A 6,437-nucleotide genomic window follows, 5' to 3' on the forward strand; every position below is an offset into this window, starting at 1 on the left:
TCATTCTGCCGTCTTCCCATGTTCCTCTGGTCCTTGGATACCCCTGGCTGAAGGAACACAATCCCACGTTCGATTGGGTGACGGGCAAGGTAACGAGTTGGAGCCTTGATTGTCATGCTAACTGTCTCAAGACTGCCTGTCCCCATTCGGTTCCCAGTCAGGTGGTTGAGGCTAAACCCCCCAGATTTGTCCCTGGTTCCCGAGACATATCACGATTTGGGGGAGGTGTTCAGTAAGCAGAAGGCTCTGTCACTCCCTCCCCACCGACCATATGATTGTGCCATCAACCTGTTCCCTGGAGCTGTCTACCCCAAGGGAAGGTTATACAGTATCTCCCGACCTGAACGTGAGGCTTTGGAGACCTACATCAAGGAGTCCCTAGCGGCTGGTCTCGTTCGTCCCTCGTCATCACCCCTGGGGGCAGGATTCTTCTTTGTGGGTAAGAAGGATGGCTCTCTTCGACCGTGTATTGATTATCGGGGGTTGAATGACATCACGGTCAAGAACAAGTATCCCCTGCCCTTGATGAGTTCTGCCTTCGACTCCTTACAGGGTGCTACGGTGTTCACCAAGCTAGACCTACGCAATGCGTATCACATGGTCCGGATCAGAGAGGGAGACGAGTGGTTGACGGGTTTCAATACACCGATGGGTCACTCGAGTATCAGGTGATGCCGTTTGGACTGACCAATGCTCCAGCGGTATTCCAGAGTATGGTGAACGACGTCCCTGAGAGATATGATCGGTCTCTTTGTGTTTGTTTATCTGGATGACATTCTGATCTTCTCGAAGGAACCTTCCGACCACGTCCAGCATGTCCGGCAGGTTCTGCAGCGATTGTTGGAGAATCGCCTGTTCGTGAAGGCCGAGAAGTGCGAGTTTCACGCCCACACAACATCCTTTCTCGGGTACATCATCTCCAGGGGAGAGATTAGGATGGACCAGGAGAAGGTTAGAGCGGTTCTGGAATGGGCCCAGCCCGGTACGAGATTGCAGCTCCAGAGATTTTTGGGGTTTGCGAATTTCTACCGCAGATTCATCCGGGGATTACAGCCGTGTGGCCGCTCCGTTAACTGCCTTGACTTCCAGTATCAGGAGCTTCAAGTTGAATCCGGAGGCGGATCGAAGCGTTTCTGGATTTGAAGAGGCGATTCACCAACGCACCGATTCTCTCTCAACCGGACACGGCCCGTCAGTTCATCGTTGAAGTGGACGCGTCTGATGTGGGAGTTGGCGCCATCCTGTCGCAGCGATGCTCCACGGACAGTAAACTCCATCCCTGCGCCTACTACTCTCGTCGCCTTTCGCCTGCGGAGAGGAATTACGATGTGGGTAACCGGGGAGCTTCTCGCGGTGAAACTTGCCTTGGAGGAGTGGCGCCACTGGTTGGAGGGGCGGAGCAACCGTTTATTGTCTGGACTGACCACAAGAATCTTGCTTACGTGCAATCGGCTAGACGTCTCAACTCCCGTCAGGCCAGGTGGTCGTTGTTTTTCGGACGATTCAATTTTTCCCTGACGTTCCGACCTGGATCTAAGAACGGCAAGGCGGACGCCTTGTCTCGGATGTTCTCCAAGACGGAGGAGAGTGGGTCCAAGACCGAGACAATTCTCCCCCGGAACTGCGTCGTGGGAGCTGTTAGGTGGAAGATTGAGGAGGAGGTGATGGCGGCCCCTTCGGACGCAGCCCGGTCCCGGTAACGGTCCACCCGGTCGGTTGTTTGTGCCTGAGTCGGTTCGTCCTGCGGTCCTCAAATGGTCCCACGCCAGCAAGATGGCTTGTCACCCTGGCGTGGCTCGGACGATGGCGTTTCTTCGCAGACGTTTTTGGTGGCCTGCCATGGCCGAGGATACTCTGGGTTATGTTGCTGCCTGTCCAGTGTGTGCGCAGAATAAGAGTACCAATCGGCCCAGCTCTGGACTACTTCACCCCTTCCTATTCCCCGGCGACCATGGTCGCATCTGGCCCTGGACTTTGTCACTGGGTTGCCCGCTTCTGAGGGGAACACGGTCGTTCTGACTATCGTGGACAGATTCAGCAAGTTCGCCCACTTTGTGCCAATTGCCAAGCTTCCCTCTGCCTCGGAGACGTCCGAGATCCTGGTTAGGGAGGTTTTCAGGGTCCACGGTTTGCCCAGTGATATCGTTTCCGACCGTGGCCCTCAGTTTACCTCTGCTGTCTGGAAGTCCTTCTGTTTGGCCATTGGAGCTACAGTCAGTCTCACATCTGGGTTTCACCCCCAATCTAATGGTCAGGCGGAGAGAGCCAACCAGAAGATGGAATCCACGCTACGCTGCCTGGCCTCTTCCAACCCCACCTCCTGGGTCTCTCAGTTGCCTTGGGTTGAGTATGCCCACAATACTCTCCCTACATCTGCCACTGGGATGTCTCCCTTCCAGTGCCTGTATGGCTACCAACCTCCCTTGTTCCCTTCTCAGGAGAAGGAGCTCTCAGTGCCTTCTGTTCAGGCCCATATTCGTCGTTGCCACCGGACCTGGCATCGGGCCAGAAAGGCACTCCTTAGAGTTTCGGACCGGTATCAGCTCCAGGCGAATCGTCGCCGGATCCCCGCTCCCACCTACACCATCGGAGATAGGGTCTGGTTGGCCACACGGGATCTTCCTTTACGGACTGAGTCTAGGAAGTTGTTACCGAAGTTCATTGGTCCGTTTGTGGTGGAGAAGGTGATCAATCCGGTGGCAGTTCGACTCAAACTCCCGAGGACGCTCAGAGTCCATCCCACCTTTCATGTCTCCTGCCTCAAGCCTGTTTTCCTCAGTCCTCTGTTGCCTCCTCCGCCTCCTCCTCCTCCTCCTCGGATGATCGGAGGTGGTCCTGCCTACACGGTGCGACGCATCATGGATTCCAGACGGCGGGGCCGGGGTTTCCAGTATCTCGTGGACTGGGAGGGGTATGGTCCTGAAGAGAGGAGTTGGATTCGCGGCGACAGATCCTAGATGCTGACCTCATCAGTGACTTCTACCGCCTCCATCCTGGCGCTCCGGGAGTCCGCCCGGTGGCGTTCGTCGGAGGGGGGTACTGTAACGATCCCGGCAGTCTGAGTCGGGTCCTGTCTGTGGTCTAGTTGTTCTGCTCGTGATCTCCAGTTTCCCGAGGGTGCTGGAACGCTCCGGGGAGCTCTCTTGATTTCCGCACCTGCATCCCATCAGCAATCTGCACACCTGGTCCTGATCATCACCCTTCTTAGGCTCTGGTCTAACATCCATTCCCTGCCGGATCGTTAGCCATGAACAGTATGTTTTGTCAGCGTATCAGTCTCTTAGTACTAGCGTTAGTTTTGTTGTTTTGCACCTTGTTGACCTGCCTTGTACTTACCTCAGTTTTTTTCTGTCTACAGTCATTCTCCCGGAACCTTCACCCAACCCCTGCCGTGCCATCGTTTAATCTGCCACTTCACCTCCACCTACTCATCTCCGCCACCCGCTCCGTCTCCTGGATTATTCTGCACCTTTTGAATCTGTAATAAACACTCACCTTCGTTCAACTCTCCTTGTCCTGGTCTGCTTCTGGGTTCTGTCTTAGGGAACCGTGACACTTGTACTTTGAGTATTACGTTTCTTGTAACCTCTTCGGCCATGATAATAAAGATCTGTTCATTTAACTTTGACTTTGAGTCCTTAGTGGTAAATTCCACAACAATTTGGCGTCATGATTCATTCTACCTGTGGATCTCAGCAGTGAGGGTATGTGAGGGAACACCGGTGGCGCATTCCATGTGAAGGCGTGCAAGGGACATTTCTGTCTGACCAAAGACGACGAGGACCCACCAAGGCCAGACACTCACTGTGGGCTGCCCGGGAGAAAACACATAATCTACGAAACCTGGAAGGACTGACAACTGAATTTCAGTAAGTCAATTTAAATTAATTTCGAACAATTAGAACTGTTTTGAGAAGCTTAGAAAATGATCCAGTGTCCCAAGAGGGGACTAGGCTGGGGTAGAAAGATCCCGTTGGCAACGTTGTCTGTAGGTATTCAGGGAATACTTACGTAGTGCTGGGAACTACATGGAAGTTCTGGGAACTCCATTTTAGGATTTAGAGAATAGTAAGTGATTGAGTAGAATAATTTTTGTATGATTGACTGAAAAAGTGAAATTAGTTCCCAGAATGATTGAGGTATGAGTGTGATAATTGCTAGAGTAAAGTAAATTGATAAGGTATAATTAAAAGTAATAATGGGAAAAGGGAACAGTAAAAGTAGATATGAAGACCCAGATTGGGCACCAAAGGGACCCAGTAAAGTGATGGTAAAAAAATCTGGTAAGGGGGCACTGTGGCAGACAGAAGATTGGACAGCATGGACTGATGGTGGTTTCCCTGAGGATGGCACCCTGAGCTTTGACAAATTGGAGGAAATAAGAAAGCAGCTGGAAGAAAAAGAGAAAAGTAATAAGAAGATTAAAGTGGGATGATTTTAGAAAGTGGGAGAGAGAAGCGGATTCTCTGAAGGAGTGCAAGAGAAAGAAGAAGAAAACAGCTAGGCCAAAACCAACCCCTGGCTGCTGGACCAGTGAACCCCGGGTACGGGCCAGTTCCACAACCATGGAACCAGCACGCACCACAGCCACCCCCAGCCTATTATGGGCAGGGGGGCGGGAGCCGAAGTAGAAGATGTGAAACCCCAAAAATATGAAAAACCCAAGAAAAGGCAAAAACCAAAGACTGACAAAAAATCAAATCAAATCAAATGTTATTTGTCACAAACACGTGTTTAGCAGATGTTATTGCGGGTGTAGTGAAACGCTTGTGTTTCTAGCTCCTACAGTGCAGTAATATCTAACAAGTAATATCTAACAATTTCACAACATATACCCAATACACACAAATCTAAGTAAGAAATGGAATTTAAGAATATATACATACAGTGGGGAGAACAAGTATTTGATACACTGCCGATTTTGCAGGTTTTCCTACTTACAAAGCATGTAGAGGTCTGTAATTTTTATCATAGGTACACTTCAACTGTGAGAGACGGAATCTAAACCAAAAATCCAGAAAATCACATTGTATGATTTTTAAGTAATTAATTTGCATTTTATTGCATGACATAAATATTTGATACATCAGAAAAGCAGAACTTAATATTTGGTACAGAAACCTTTGTTTGCAATTACAGAGATCATACGTTTCCTGTAGGTCTTGACCAGGTTTGCACACACTGCAGCAGGGATTTTGGCCCACTCCTCCATACAGACCTTTTCCAGATCCTTCAGGTTTCGGGGCTGTCGCTGGGCAATACGGACTTTCAGCTCCCTCCAAAGATTTTCTATTGGATTCAGGTCTGGAGACTGGCTAGGCCACTCCAGGACCTTGAGATGCTTCTTACGGAGCCACTCCTTAGTTGCCCTGGCTGTGTGTTTCGGGTCGTTGTCATGCTGGAAGACCCAGCCACGACCCATCTTCAATGCTCTTACTGAGGGTAGGAGGTTGTTGGCCAACATCTCGCGATACATAGCCCCATCCATCCTCCCCTCAATTCGGTGCAGTCGTCCTGTCCCCTTTGCAGAAAAGCATCGCCAAAGAATGATGTTTCCACCTCCATGCTTCACGGTTGGTATGGTGTTCTTGGGGTTGTACTCATCCTTCTTCTTCCTCCAAACACGGCGAGTGGTGTTTAGGCCAAAAAGCTCTATTTTTGTCTCATCAGACCACATGACCTTCTCCCATTCTTCCTCTGGATCATCCAGATGGTCATTGGCAAACTTCAGACGGGCCTGGACATGCGCTGGCTTGAGCAGGGGGACCTTGCGTGCGCTGCAGGATTTTAATCCATGACGGCGTAGTGTGTTACTAATGGTTTTCTTTGAGACTGTGGTCCCAGCTCTCTTCAGGTCATTGACCAGGTCCTGCCGTGTAGTTCTGGGCTGATCCCTCACCTTCCTCATGATCATTGATGCCCCATGGCTGGGTCTTCCAGCATGACAACGACCCGAAACACACAGCCAGGGCAACTAAGGAGTGGCTCCGTAAGAAGCATCTCAAGGTCCTGGAGTGGCCTAGCCAGTCTCCAGACCTAAACCCAATAGAACATCTTTGGAGGGAGCTGAAAGTCCATATTGCCCTGCAACAGCCCCGAAACCTGAAGGATCTGGAGAAGGTCTGTATGGAGGAGTTGGCCAAAATCCCTGCTGCAGTGTGTGCAAACCTGGTCAAGACCTACAGGAAATGTATGATCTCTGTAATTGCAAACAAAGGTTTCTGTACCAAATATTAAGTTCTGCTTTTCTGATGTATCAAATACTCATGTCATGCAATAAAATGCAAATTAATTACTTAAATCTCATACAATGTGATTTTCTGGATTTTTGTTTTAGATTCCGTCTCTCACAGTTGAAGTGTACCTATGATAAAAATTACAGACCTCTACATGCTTTGTAAGTAGGAAACCCTGTAAAATCGGCAGTGTATCAAATA

This window comes from Coregonus clupeaformis, chromosome 27 (assembly GCF_020615455.1).
Source record: "Coregonus clupeaformis isolate EN_2021a chromosome 27, ASM2061545v1, whole genome shotgun sequence".
In the NCBI taxonomy this organism is placed as follows: Eukaryota; Metazoa; Chordata; class Actinopteri; order Salmoniformes; family Salmonidae; genus Coregonus; species Coregonus clupeaformis.